The sequence below is a fragment of the Gymnoscopelus braueri genome, assembly GCF_963280865.1.
Source record: "Gymnoscopelus braueri genome assembly, chromosome: 2".
NCBI lineage: Eukaryota > Metazoa > Chordata > Actinopteri > Myctophiformes > Myctophidae > Gymnoscopelus > Gymnoscopelus braueri.
Window position 1 is genome coordinate 63,439,545 of NC_137604.1, and position 12,994 is coordinate 63,452,538.

Sequence of the window (12,994 nt, forward strand, 5' to 3'; positions counted from 1 at the left end):
GGAAACGGGTGGAGGCTGAATTTCCCGCGGAACACTAGTCAGTGTTTCCGTCAAAGATGGTGGAGACGATAAAAGATGAGCAACTGTCAAAGACTGTTGGTACACAGACGGTAACCTCGCATCACCAGTCTTTCCACCTCGGAGGAAAACACAGACGGTAGTCACTCTACTGTCAAATATGGTGGCCGTGGCCCGGTACATTAAAAGATAAGAAACTTCCAATATAGCTTTAAAATCAGTTTCACAGCGCATTTATTATCTTGAAAATGGTGGAATATTTTCGACACATTTTAACAACTGTGTGGGGGTCGTTGGCACGAAATATTCCCTGATGGGGGTCCGTGACCAAATATACTGTATATTAATTTTGGCATGAAAACGTTTGAGAACCAAATCAATGCATTAAAAGATAGATGTGCCACTTGGATTGAAAGTGGCTGCCTGCAGGTGGCAAACTTCTCAACAGTTCAGAAGACATGGTAGTGAATAATAGAAAATGTATTATTATATGATCATTATATGTAATTGTATAATGTAATTATACAATTACGTTGTCCGTGGTTGTGTGATATTATCCCACATCCACAACATTCTCATTACACTGAGACATGGCTACCTCATATTGATTGTTAAGCAGATTCATGAATAAAAGAAAAACTAAAATAATGATGAATCTGTTCACCATCTTTAATATGACTCATGTTCACGATGCTCTGATGCCCCCTGCTGTCTGCTGTTAGAAACTGCATATAATACTTAATCATAGAGGGAAGTCTAATCTCAAGCACGATTGTAACAACAAATAAAAAGCAGTTTCAGCTAACTCAAACTTTATTGTTTACTCACAAAACAAACTAAAATCCCATAAAATATACTGAAAATATCTTTAGTTTTAGTCTTTGTCAGTTTTGGTCAAATGTGTCAACACAACAAGCATGAGGAGGGGACAATTGGTATAATGTGTTTGTTTATGGAGACTGGGATGTCTACATGACTGTGAGTCTGATGTCTTCACAAAGTGTTGACAATGTGTATACTGAACTGCTTACAATAACACTCAAACTAATACTGGAAGCAAGGATGCAGAGAGCATTTTAGAACCGAAGGGGACGTGCATGTGTTCAGTGCGGTTTTGTTACTTTTTGGGGTGTTTTCGTTACATTAATTCGGTTAATTCGGTTAATTCAGTACAAAAAAATTTACTCCATGAAGTGTAGATGTCGGAGGTTTCTTCTTTTTCTTTTTTCTTCATCCCAAAAGTGGGGGGGATATCCCTTCCCCCAATGAAACTGAGTATGTCCGAACCCCCCCCCCCCCCCCCTCTCTGCATCCCTGACTGGAAGTAATAAAAACTAAACTAAAACTACTGATTACTTACATAGTTATACCGTTCCTTTTCATGGAGCATAGGCCGTGCGTTGACTACAGTCCACCAGAGTCCTCTATCCTATTCCTGGGCCAACTTTTCCAGCTGTTTCCATGTCAGTCCACACTGCTTGATGTCAGTCTCAAGGTCCCTGTCCCTGCTTTGGCCTTCCCCTCTTTCTTTTGCCTTGCGGGTTCCATCTAAGGGCTTGTCTCGTGATGCTGGTATTGGCTGGTATTACTTCCACTGGTGGTAGACCCGCTCTCTGCCAGAGATCATTACTGCTAATGGTGTCTGGCCATTGGATGCTCAGGATCCTCCTCAGGCAGCTGTTAGCTAAAACTTAATATGTTTAAACAATAAAAAATAAATTTAAAGTTAACAAACCTACTTGTGAATCTAACCGGAGACTCCGCTGGTCATCAATTATTGGCTCAGGAATACGATAAAATAAATATATATATATATATCGGTGAACAAATTTTTCAAAGTTTTAAAGAACAAAATACCATGAAATAGTATTTAATGTAAATGTTTCATGTTCATGTTATTAAAGTCTGACAGGTTTTTCCAATTATTTGGGGGTCCACTTGCCCACCAGTGGGCCCCGGCCCACAGTTTGGGAGTCGCTGCACTAAAACATAACAGAGGGAGAAACAGATGAAGTACAGAGAAGAGTGGAGGCTGTGAACTGTGAAGGGTTAACAGCAGCAACAGAGCAGCCTCTCAGTCAGTGACGCTATCAAAGTGAAACTTAAAGTGTTCATGTAGGCACACTCTCTACTAAACAATATTCAGTTCAACAGGATTTTTGCTGAAATATTGAGAACGTATACAGGTGAGTACATGAGATAAGGATTAATTATTCTGTTACAGAGAACAAAAGCATATTAAACTGTATCCAGACATGATCTTTCCTTAGTTTTGTTTTCCTGGAAATCCTGTAGTCTATACGTTCAGTTGGTAAAACGACAGGCTTCCCTTACAGTATGTGCCAACATTATTGAGCTCTATACTAATATTATGATCCAGATCAGATTCATAACTATTAAGCTGTGAGTAGTAGCATTCAAGAATTACATTTTTTCCGGCATGTTTATTTTCATCTGTATAGAAATGGCGTGTTCCAGCAGTCTCCTGTCTGCAGAGCAGTTCCTGTGTTCTATCTGTCTGGAGGTGTTCACTGATCCAATCACCACTCCATGTGGACACAACTACTGCAACACCTGTATCACACATTACTGGGACACTAGTGATATGTGTCAGTGTCCACTATGCAACGAAACCTTCGATAAGAGACCAAAGTTCTCAGTTAATAAAGTCCTCTCTGAGATGGCTGATCAGTTCAGGAAGACACAGGATCTGAAAAACAATTCCACCCCAAACCAGGAACCTGCTGAACCAGATGAAGTGTCCTGTGATGTCTGTACTGAGACCAAGCTCAAAGCCGTGAAGTCCTGCCTGGTGTGTCTGACCTCCTACTGTGAGACTCACCTGGAGCCTCACCACAGAGTCTCAGGGTTAAAACGACACAAACTAATCGACCCTGTAAAGAACCTGGAAGACATTCTGTGTAAGAAACATGACAGACCTCTGGAGCTGTTCTGTAAGACTGACCACATGTGTGTTTGTCAGTTCTGCACCGAGTCAGACCACAAGTATCTCTGGAAGAGGCATATGAAGGAAAGAAGGCTGAGCTAGGAAAGACAGAGGCTGAAGTTCAGCAGATGATCCAGTTGAGACAAGTGAAGATTCAGGAGGTCAAACACTCTGTACAGCTCAGTAAGAAAGTTGCAGACAGAGAGATAGAAGCCAGTGTGCAGGTCTTCACTGCTCTGATGAGCTGTATTGAGAGAAGCCAGGCTGAGGTCATTGATGTGATTGAAGAGAAGCAGAAAACAACAGAGAAACAGGCTGAAGGCTTCATTAAAGATATGCAACAGGAAATCACCGAGTTAAAGAAGAGAAGCTCTGAGCTGAAGCAGCTCTCACACACTGAAGACCACCTCTACCTTCTCCAGAACTTCACATCCATCACCCCTCCACCCACCAAGGACTGGACAAAGGTCAGTGTCCATCAGTCTTCATATGTGGGGACTGTGAGGACAGCTGTGGCTCATCTGGAGAAGACAGTCAGTCAAGAGATGGAGAAGCTGTGTGATGCTGAGCTGAGGACGATTCAACAATATGCAGTGGATGTAACTCTAGACCCTGATACAGCAAATCCCTTTCTCATCCTGTCTGAGGATGAAAAACAAGTGAGTTGTGGTAATATAAAGAAGAATCTCCCAGATAACAAAGAGAGATTCTCAGATATTTCCTGTGTCTTAGGAAAACAAAGCTTCTCCTCAGGAAGGTTTTACTATGAGGTTGTTCAGGTTAAAGGGAAGTCTGAGTGGGATTTAGGAGTGGCCAGAGAGTCCATCAACAGGAAAGGGACAATCACAGTGAGTCCTGAGGATGGTTTCTGGATTATATGGTTGAGAATAAATAAGTACACGGCTCTTGATGAGCCTGATGTCCTCCTCCCTGTAAAACAGAAGGTCCAGAAAGTGGGAGTGTTTGTGGATTATGAGGAGGGTCTGGTCTCCTTTTATGATATGGAGGCCAGAGTTCATCTATACTCTTTCACTGGCTGCACCTTCACTGAGAAACTCTATCCATTCTTCAGTCCAGGTTTTAAAAACAGAGGTAAAAACTCTGCTCCGCTGATCATCTCTCCTGTCAATAACACCGATTAGACTAATTTAATCCTCAGTTTTACATGAACTTTTTCATTTTCAACAAAGACAACAAATGAGTATGTAAACATGTAATATTTTGAGTACAGAACTTTTACTTATTATATTGTTACTTTTGGGCAGAGACCTCTTATCTCCCTATTTGAAATCCGTAAATTAACATCCTATTTGATCATACGACAGCGTCCTACAGATCTATGAGCTTGTAGATCTGCTACTTTTGCAATGTTTTAATTTGAATCATGAAAAGTAACAGTTTTGGTTTCCACCCGACAGAGACGATACTGTAATATAGCATTCTTATATTGTGCTATTGCTTTTTACTTACTTGTGTGAGTACTTCGTCCACCAGTGTCTATTGCATTAGTCCAACGGACTGAGAAACTCTAATCATTCTTCATTCTTTAATCCTCATCCTAATAATAATGATGGTAAAACCCCCTCTGATCATCTCTCCTGTCAATCACATTGGTTAGACTTTTCTTTAAAAGAGATGTAATTATTATGTTATTATATAATGTTGATTTGTAAATTGTTATTTATATTACTTCAATCTTACATTCACATACAAATCCTAACATTAAACATTACCATTTTTGTCATCAATTTGTAAAAATAAGTGTTGAATAAAATAATTATGTAAAAAAGAAAATGTGTGCATATACTAGCAGCAGCTAACCCTAACCCTCGACTATTCATACAAAATGGACAATTAATATGAATCCTTAACTTTAACTTATCACAAAAGCAATACAAAGATTTTGTTATTATTCTTTTATTATATAAAGTTGAAGTTGTCTACATTAGAGTAGAGTACAGTACAGTACTGATGTCATAGTAGTGATGTCATAGTAGTAGGCTATTACACATCATAGACACCAAGTACTATTTTGGCTGCACAATGCCAGGCAAAATGGCTGCTGATATACTGTACAAACAGACTCACACAGTACTGACAGTATAGTACTGATGTCATAGACACTATAGTCTAGTAGTTCTCAAACATTTTCATGTCAAGGACCCCCAAATTAATGTATTTGGCCGCGGATCGCTTTTGCAAAATGTTGTGCCTGGGACCCCCATACAAGATTTGTGTTTTTTTGAAAATAGCATTTTTTTCACATAGCAGATCTGCAGGTTCAAAATGCATTGCAATATGAGCTTGTAGATCTGCTATTTTCAAGTAACTGATGTCTATAAGATTTTGGTATATTAACTGATTTGGTGGGGGGACCCCCTCAAGGAACCCTGGGGGTCCCCAGAAAAGATTCACTGTCATATACAGTATTAGCCTCAAGTAGCCTCAAGGTACAGACGATCAGACAAGCTGATCGACACGTGATTGGATTTTGACATTGAAATCCACTCATGTTTCATTACTGTCAAACTAAATATGACATGTGTTTATGTAGGCTTGAACCAATCAATCCCACCCAATAATAGAATGTCATCCATCCACCCATCAATCAATCTTCAACTTTTAATTGCAATTTTCCATGTTTTTTTATGATGCCCACTTTTCAATGTTCAAATCTAATTCCTACCAACGTTACATCCTGCCTCCCTATGCTGTTTCGCTTGGAAACAGGTCATGAAACACAACTTAGATACTCTCCACATGCTGTTTAATCTGTCCAATGCATTGCATTTTTATGTGTGAAATGTGCTGTAAAGCAGTGGTTCTCAAACATTTTCATGTCAAGCTCACAGTGAGCTTGTAGATCGGTTATTTTTGAATAGCAAAAGTATAAAATTAAAGTTGGTTAAAGTTGTTATAAATTTAGCTGGGGACCCCCTGGCCCCCTCCAGGGACCCCTGGGCGGTCCTCGGACTCCACTTTGAGAACCACTGCAATAAATAATTGAATGATTGACTGTAATGCTTAATAATTCATACTCAGTCATACAACGGTGTTGCATGTTGAAAATAGCTGATCTGCAGCAATGCGTCGCATCGTGGCACGTGGTGAGCTTGTAGATCTGTTATTTTCACAGCAAGACACCATCGTACCATGAAGTATAAATCAGGTGTAACAGAGAGCTCTTGCACATTACTGGAGGAAGGTTCATTATACGTCTCTTATGTAAACGTTCAGGGGTAAAGTACCTGTCAACCACCAGAGAGTGTAGGGGTTCAAATCCGCATCCTGATGGGACGAGCATCTACTGTATACGAACACAAGTGGCTGATGAATGGGTACTCTCTCCTGATTGGATGAAACCCACCCGAAAGTGTATTTTCAGTTTTTGTTTTAACCATAAAATATCACTTACACTACCTTTAATCAGAATAAGGACTAACTTGGAAGAAAACAAAGGGTGAACAAAAGCCTGGTCAACTATCTGCTTAGGCCATAGTTGACCAGTTAGACACAGAAGCACTATTACTATTTCTTGTGACATATGTTTTATACTTTTTTAAATATTTGACTTTAATTTCATAATGGAAGTCAATGGGGTTCAGATCTGGCTGAAACCTTATACAGATTTGGAGTCATACGTCATAGATATGTTATAGAATAGACGACTGATGTCATAGATGACTGATGTCACAGGCTGGTCACATGAAGGCTAAGATCCATATTGGAGCCAAACTGGTCCCATGTGGATCCTGAGATCTATTTCATTTTATTTTATTTTAAATGAGGGTCAATAATACACTGCAGAATGCAGTGGTTGCATGGGCGTAAAAGGCCCTTATCAGCGAGTCCTTATCACTCAGCGACAGCGAGTCCCCAGTTTGATTCCCGGCCTGCTGTACAGTATGTTGTTCCCCTACTTCACATCTGGAGCCTCACCACAGACTCTCAGGGTTAAAACGACACAAACTAATAAACCCTGTAAAGAACCTGGAAGACATTCTGTGTAAGAAACATGACAGACCTCTGGAGCTGTTCTGTAAGACTGACCACATGTGTGTTTGTCAGTTCTGCACCGAGTCAGACCACAAGTTACATCAAATTGTAGCTCTGGAAGAAGCATATGAAGGGAAGAAGGCTGAGCTGGGAAAGACAGAGGCTGAAGTTCAGCAGATGATCCAGCTGAGACAAGTGAAGATTCAGGAGGTCAAACACTCAGTACAGCTCAGCAAGAAAGATGCAGACAGAGTGCATGTCTTCACTGCTCTGATGAGCTGTGTTGAGAGAAGCCAGGCTGAGGTCATTGATGTGATTGAAAAGAAGCAGAACACAACAGAGAAACAGGCTGAAGGCTTCATTAAAGATATGCAACAGGAAATCACAGAGTTGAAGAAGAGAAGCTCTGAGCTGAAGCAGCTCTCACACACTGAAGACCACCTCCACCTCCTCCAGAACTTCAGATCCATCAACACCCCTCCATCCACCAAGGACTGGACAAACATCAATGTCCATCAGTCTTCATATGTGGGGACTGTGAGAACAGCTGTGGGTCAGCTGGAGAAGACACTCAGTCATGAGATGAGCTGAGGAGGATCCAGCAATATGCAATGGATGTAACTCTGGACCCTGATACAGCAAATCCCTTTCTCATCCTGTCTGAGGATGGAAAGCAAGTGAGTTGTGGAAACGTACATAAGAATCTCCCAGATAACAAAGAGAGATTCTCTGGTCGTTGCAGTGTCTTATGAAAACAAAGCTTCTCCTCAGGAAGGTTTTACTATGAGGTTCAGGTTAAAGATAGGACTGACTGGAGTTTAGGAGTGGCCAGAGAGTCCATCAACAGGAAAGGGGGGATCACACTGAGCCCTGACGATGGTCACTGGACTATATGGTTGAGAAATGGAAATGAGTACAAGGCTCTTGATGACCCTCATATCCTCCTCCCTGTAAGAGAGGAGCTCCAGAAAGTGGGAGTGTTTGTGGATTATGAGGAGGGTCTGGTCTCTTTTTATGATGTGGAGCCCAGAGTTCATCTCTACTCTTTCACTGGCTGCGCCTTCACTGAGAAACTCTATCCATTCTTCAGTCCTAGTCTTAATAATTATGGTAAAAACTCTGCTCCTCTGATTATCTCTCTTGTCATTCACACTGATTAGTCAGTTTAACATGAACATTTTTATGTTTCATTAACTGTCATTTCAAATCAAGCTAATTAACTTTTCCTAACAGATGTATTCTATTTTTCCTATTCTATTTTTATATAGTTTCCTCCTGCTGCTTGACGAAGGCAGTCGCACCCTCTCCCCTCTCCTCCCATCCTATCCATAACTTTCCAGCCTCTCTCCACTGCACGAGCGAACAGTCTCGGGATAAAACATGGATTATATTATTAACTGGTCGTTAAACGCAATTGACAAAATTTTCTCAACCCGGCAATCTGGCCCAGATGAGCCAATCTGTCCAGACGGCACCTATCTGAGTGGATACATGGGTGACTCTGACTTCAAATGGAGGGTTCTGTGTTTTGAAGTGCTGCAAATTGAGGATGCAGAAGATGTTTATATCTTCGCAGCAACGATAACAGGTTTCTTGCTAATTGGAGCGGGCATTACACTTGTGTATCGACAAATTGCCAAGATGAGAGCTGCCCGGGACGGTGCGGAGGCGGGTAGAGCGCTGGCTACTCTGACGGGTATGGCCACTGAGCTAAGACGCGACATGGATAACATCACCGAGTGGATCCCCAAACTGGACGCAAAGTTGGGCAACATCACTGAACTGAGGCACGAGGTGGACAACAACAACGAAAGGGTCCGTGGTTTGGACACGAAGCTAGACAAGATCATGGCACGTGCGGAGGTCGAAGCTAGAGGTGCCGCTGAGCGAGCTGGTGCTCTTCGCGCCGACATAACCGCGCTGCAAGGCTATTTGACCATGATCAGAGCGGGCTTGGACAGACTGGAAGGCCCACGTTTGGATAAAGAGTAGATAAATTGTCTGCTTTGGATTTTTAGGATCGATTTGGACCCCCCCAAGCCAAAAACCTGGACTTTTTCACCCAGCGAAATGCAGAGGAGAAGATGCCCACCCCCCCCTCCCCCCCTCCCCAGAACCATACCCATACCAAGAACCCACCCCCCCTCCACCAGCCCCCCTCATGGACACCTGGTGTTATGACTTTGGTTCGGAAGCCATTCAAGGACGTCTCACGCAGCCTCAAATTCGCTGCTATCGCACAACAACAACATGCGATAAGCTCTGCCATCAGCTAGAGACTGCTCTGAAATGGGTGAAAGCCCAAGGACATGTCACAGAGTTCCACACACACACACACACACACACACACACATGTCTGCACACACACAGACACACAGTAACATATCCTGCAACACACGCCTTCGCCCCCTTGCCCCTATCCCCACTCCCGCCCCCCTCCCCCATCCCCCCCTTCCAACCCAGGGCGGTTTTTTTTCACTCGCTCCATACAATGCCTCACAATGAGGCATGGCATCGAGAAGTGCTTTTTGCCCATCCCCTCCCTCCTCCCCCCACAACTTACCTCCCCCTTTTTTTCCTTTAATGTATTTAATGTTTGTCTGTCTATAATGTCCCCAATGAATTCACTGTCTCCCAATGTAATGTTTCCCAATGTAATGTTATGTATTCCTGCAAATGTATCCCTCTGTTTGTATGTCTGTTTCTTTGTGAGGACTGCGGATGAAAACTAGCATCTTTGCTAAATCCGGTGTATTTACGTCTTGACGTTCATTAATATGCATTGTCCTGTCCAAATAAACAAATGAATGAATATTGGCAGTGGTGGAAAGTAACATGAGCAGTTCTGGAGTTTTGTCATTTTTGAGGCAAGGCCACTTGGCCTTTGGTGTTGTACTTTTTTTTTTTGGAGGGCACAAGGGCCAAATGCCAGGACAGGTAGTCCAACAGTACACAGTATAACTATCAGTGAAATAAATAAATAAAAACACGCTCAGCCCTGGAGTCACTGGACTCATTTGAAGATGGGGATGTTGTGGTGGGAGTTAAGAATTCAGAATCTAAAAAAAAGAAAGAGGAGATAGGCAGAGTAGAAAATGCCATAATCAGTGTGGGCGGGGCATCAATGGCCTCAGGACATATCATTCTTTTCATTCATGTTTTAATTCCTGCCCTGGCCATGAGGTATTTTTACTTTACCTAAGTATTGCCTTTTCTCAATACCTTATACATCTACACCACTACATGTAGGCAAATGTACTTTTTACTACAATTATTGAAAACTTTAGTTACAAGTTTGTAGATTTAGATTATCATTACGAAACATACAATAACCACTTAAGCTCTATTTTATACTTTGGCTGTTCTAAAATAGCAGCTATAGAAGCTGACAACCTGTGGTGAAGCTTGTAGATCAGCTATTTTCAATAAAGTTTGACAAATATTGACACATTTTTGTACTTTTACTTTGGTACTGTAAGTATTTGACGCCAACACGTTTGAACTTTTACTCAAGTAAAATTTTGAATACAGTTTTTATTATATCGTTGCTGTCAGGCAAAAACCTCTTATCTCCATTATTATTTTTTTCATAAATTAACGCCCTACTAACCCTAGCCCTAACCCATGTAAAAATTGAATTGTGTGCATGTAGCCCATATACAATATATTAGAAATGTACCCTAACCCTTGACTATTGATACAAAATGGACAATTAATATGAATCCTTAACTTTAATTTGTCTTAAAAGTAATACAAAGATTGTCTTATTATTCTTTTACTATATACAGTTGAAGTTGTCTGCATGTGTGTCTGTGTGTTTCTGGACCATATTGTATGAACATGCCTGACATCAATACCTCACAGTACTGATGTCATAGACTGATGTGGAGTAACCTGAGTAACGCTGGATAGCGATACATAATATATAGACAAACATGCACAGTATGAGGTCATAGAACTGACATCAGTAGTGACATCATAGACTGGCTTCCAAGTATTATTTTAGCTGCACAATGCAGGCAAAATGGCTGCTGATATACAGACAGACTCACACAGTACTGACAGTATAGTACTGATGTCATAGTCTCATAGACACCATAGTACTGTGGTTCTCAAACATTTCCCGGTCAAGGACCCCCAAATTAAAACGTGTTTGAAAAAAAAAAGGACTTAACTGGAGTGAAAACATTGGTTAACCGAAAATAAAAAAACCTAACTGAAACTTTATTGTGTACTTCATACAAAACAAACTAAAATCACAAAATATACAGAAAATATCTTTAGTTTTAGCGTGTCAGTTTTGGTCAAATGTGTCATCACAACAAGCATGAGGATGCATTAGTGTTTATGGAGACTGTCTGGGATGTCTACATGACTTTGAGTCAAATGTTTTCACAAAGTGTTGATATTGTGTTGGAACAATTCTGAACTGCTTATAATAACTCAAAAATAATACTTTACTAATAAAACCTAAACTAAAATGAAATGTAAAAAAAAAATACATTGAAAGTTAACAAACCTACAAGCAAATCTAACTGAATCTAAACTTAACCGAAAACAAACATTTTTAAAGTAAAACAATTAAGTAAAAACAAATGAGAAATACAAAATTGTAATACCATTGGTTCCAAGGATGTGTTTTATGGATGATGTTGGAATTAGTTAAGGTTTTGTACACTCCAGTTCAAGTTCTGTAATACTGTATCCTACATTAAATCATACTACTGTACATTAGCCTACATACAATATATAAAACCATATCATAAACCATATAAACCAGTGGTTCTCAAACCTTTTCATGTCAACTAGGCTACCTCCAAATGTATTTGGCCGCGGACCCCCATCTGTAAGTCATTAAACTGGACCCCCAGGGGTCTCCCTCAAGGATCCCTGGGGGTCCCCGGACCCCACTTTGAGAACCACTGTCATAAAGCATAATATATACACATGGTACAGTGAGTACACTGTATGCAACTGGGCATTTCCTTCACTTTATGATAAACTCTTAAAAGATAATGAATGGAAAAGTCAGTATATATTGTGAAACTATATGTTATAAACATGACATTCATGTTGTTATCAGTTCCAAAACTGCAGGAGAAGTCAGTTTATAAAACATGTGAGAAGTTGCATTTAGTTTGAATCAGGACAGGAGCACAAACACAGTAGTGTTTCCTATGGGCACTTTAATTCCATTTGGCATCACAGATATTAACATGACTCAGGAAATCAGGGAAACATGACACAGGAAAACAGCAGGAATGTGAACACAGTGGACGACTGGATTCATAAGGAAACATAACATGAGTTTGAATGAAAACTGTGGCGTAACGACAAACAAATCAAACAAATTAAGGTTGATGTGAATGATTAGACAAGAAGAGACTCGACTGTTCAACTATAATTATTCCATGTCATCACTGTCAGGCAGAAACCTTGCATCTCCATTAGTTTTTGTTTCTTTTCATAAATGAATCCCTTACTTTGTCATACTACAACAGTGTGACACAAAAGTAGCATTTAAAAAAAAGCTATTTACAAAAATGTTAAAGGTAAGTTGAGTTGAAGTGAAAGTGGTCTGTCTGTGGGTTTTTATAGATATTCAACCAACTAAAAGTATTAACAAGAGCTTGTGACTAAATAACAACATTGGATCCACGGGAACAAAGGTTGTTTTTTTATTTCCTGAAAAGTCACAGTTTTGGACTTAGGTTTGTTAGGTTTGTTTAGAAGCGTAAGATTACTGAGATTGAACTCCATCTGTTAGCAGTTCTGAGGATGTGTTTGACAAACTACTGTAACAGAACATGACCTCAGTGTTCAGCTGAACATCATATTCTAGTACTGTTTGAATTTGTTCCATTGAGGGGTCTTCAACGTTTTTTTTTATTTTCAGGCCAAGGACCCTTAGCTGAGAGAAAGATCAAACAGGGACCCCCACTACATATTATATGAAAAATAATTATGTTGCAGATTAGATTTCATAGATAGCTTCATAGAATTGACAGCACTATCATTAGTGTTGTGTAAATT

General features: G+C 40.3%; 1 protein-coding gene and 1 pseudogene across 3 annotated transcripts in view; one reads left to right on the forward strand and one right to left on the reverse strand.

Annotated features, from left to right (window-relative positions):
* Window positions 1-2,282: 2,282 nt before the first annotated feature.
* Window positions 2,283-8,121, forward strand: LOC308096735 (zinc finger protein RFP-like; annotated as a pseudogene). Its single transcript, XR_013935063.1, has 3 exons — window positions 2,283-2,353; window positions 2,481-4,104; window positions 7,046-8,121. The product of XR_013935063.1 is annotated as a zinc finger protein RFP-like (transcript).
* A 4,006-nt stretch (window positions 8,122-12,127) lies between these two features.
* Window positions 12,128-12,994, reverse strand: part of trim2a (tripartite motif containing 2a) — a 91,246-nt gene continuing 90,379 nt past the window's right edge. For both annotated transcript variants that reach the window (XR_013934763.1, XM_080453734.1), the window contains one exon: window positions 12,128-12,994. This exon is cut by the window's right edge. The gene's annotated coding sequence lies outside the window, so the exon portion shown is untranslated.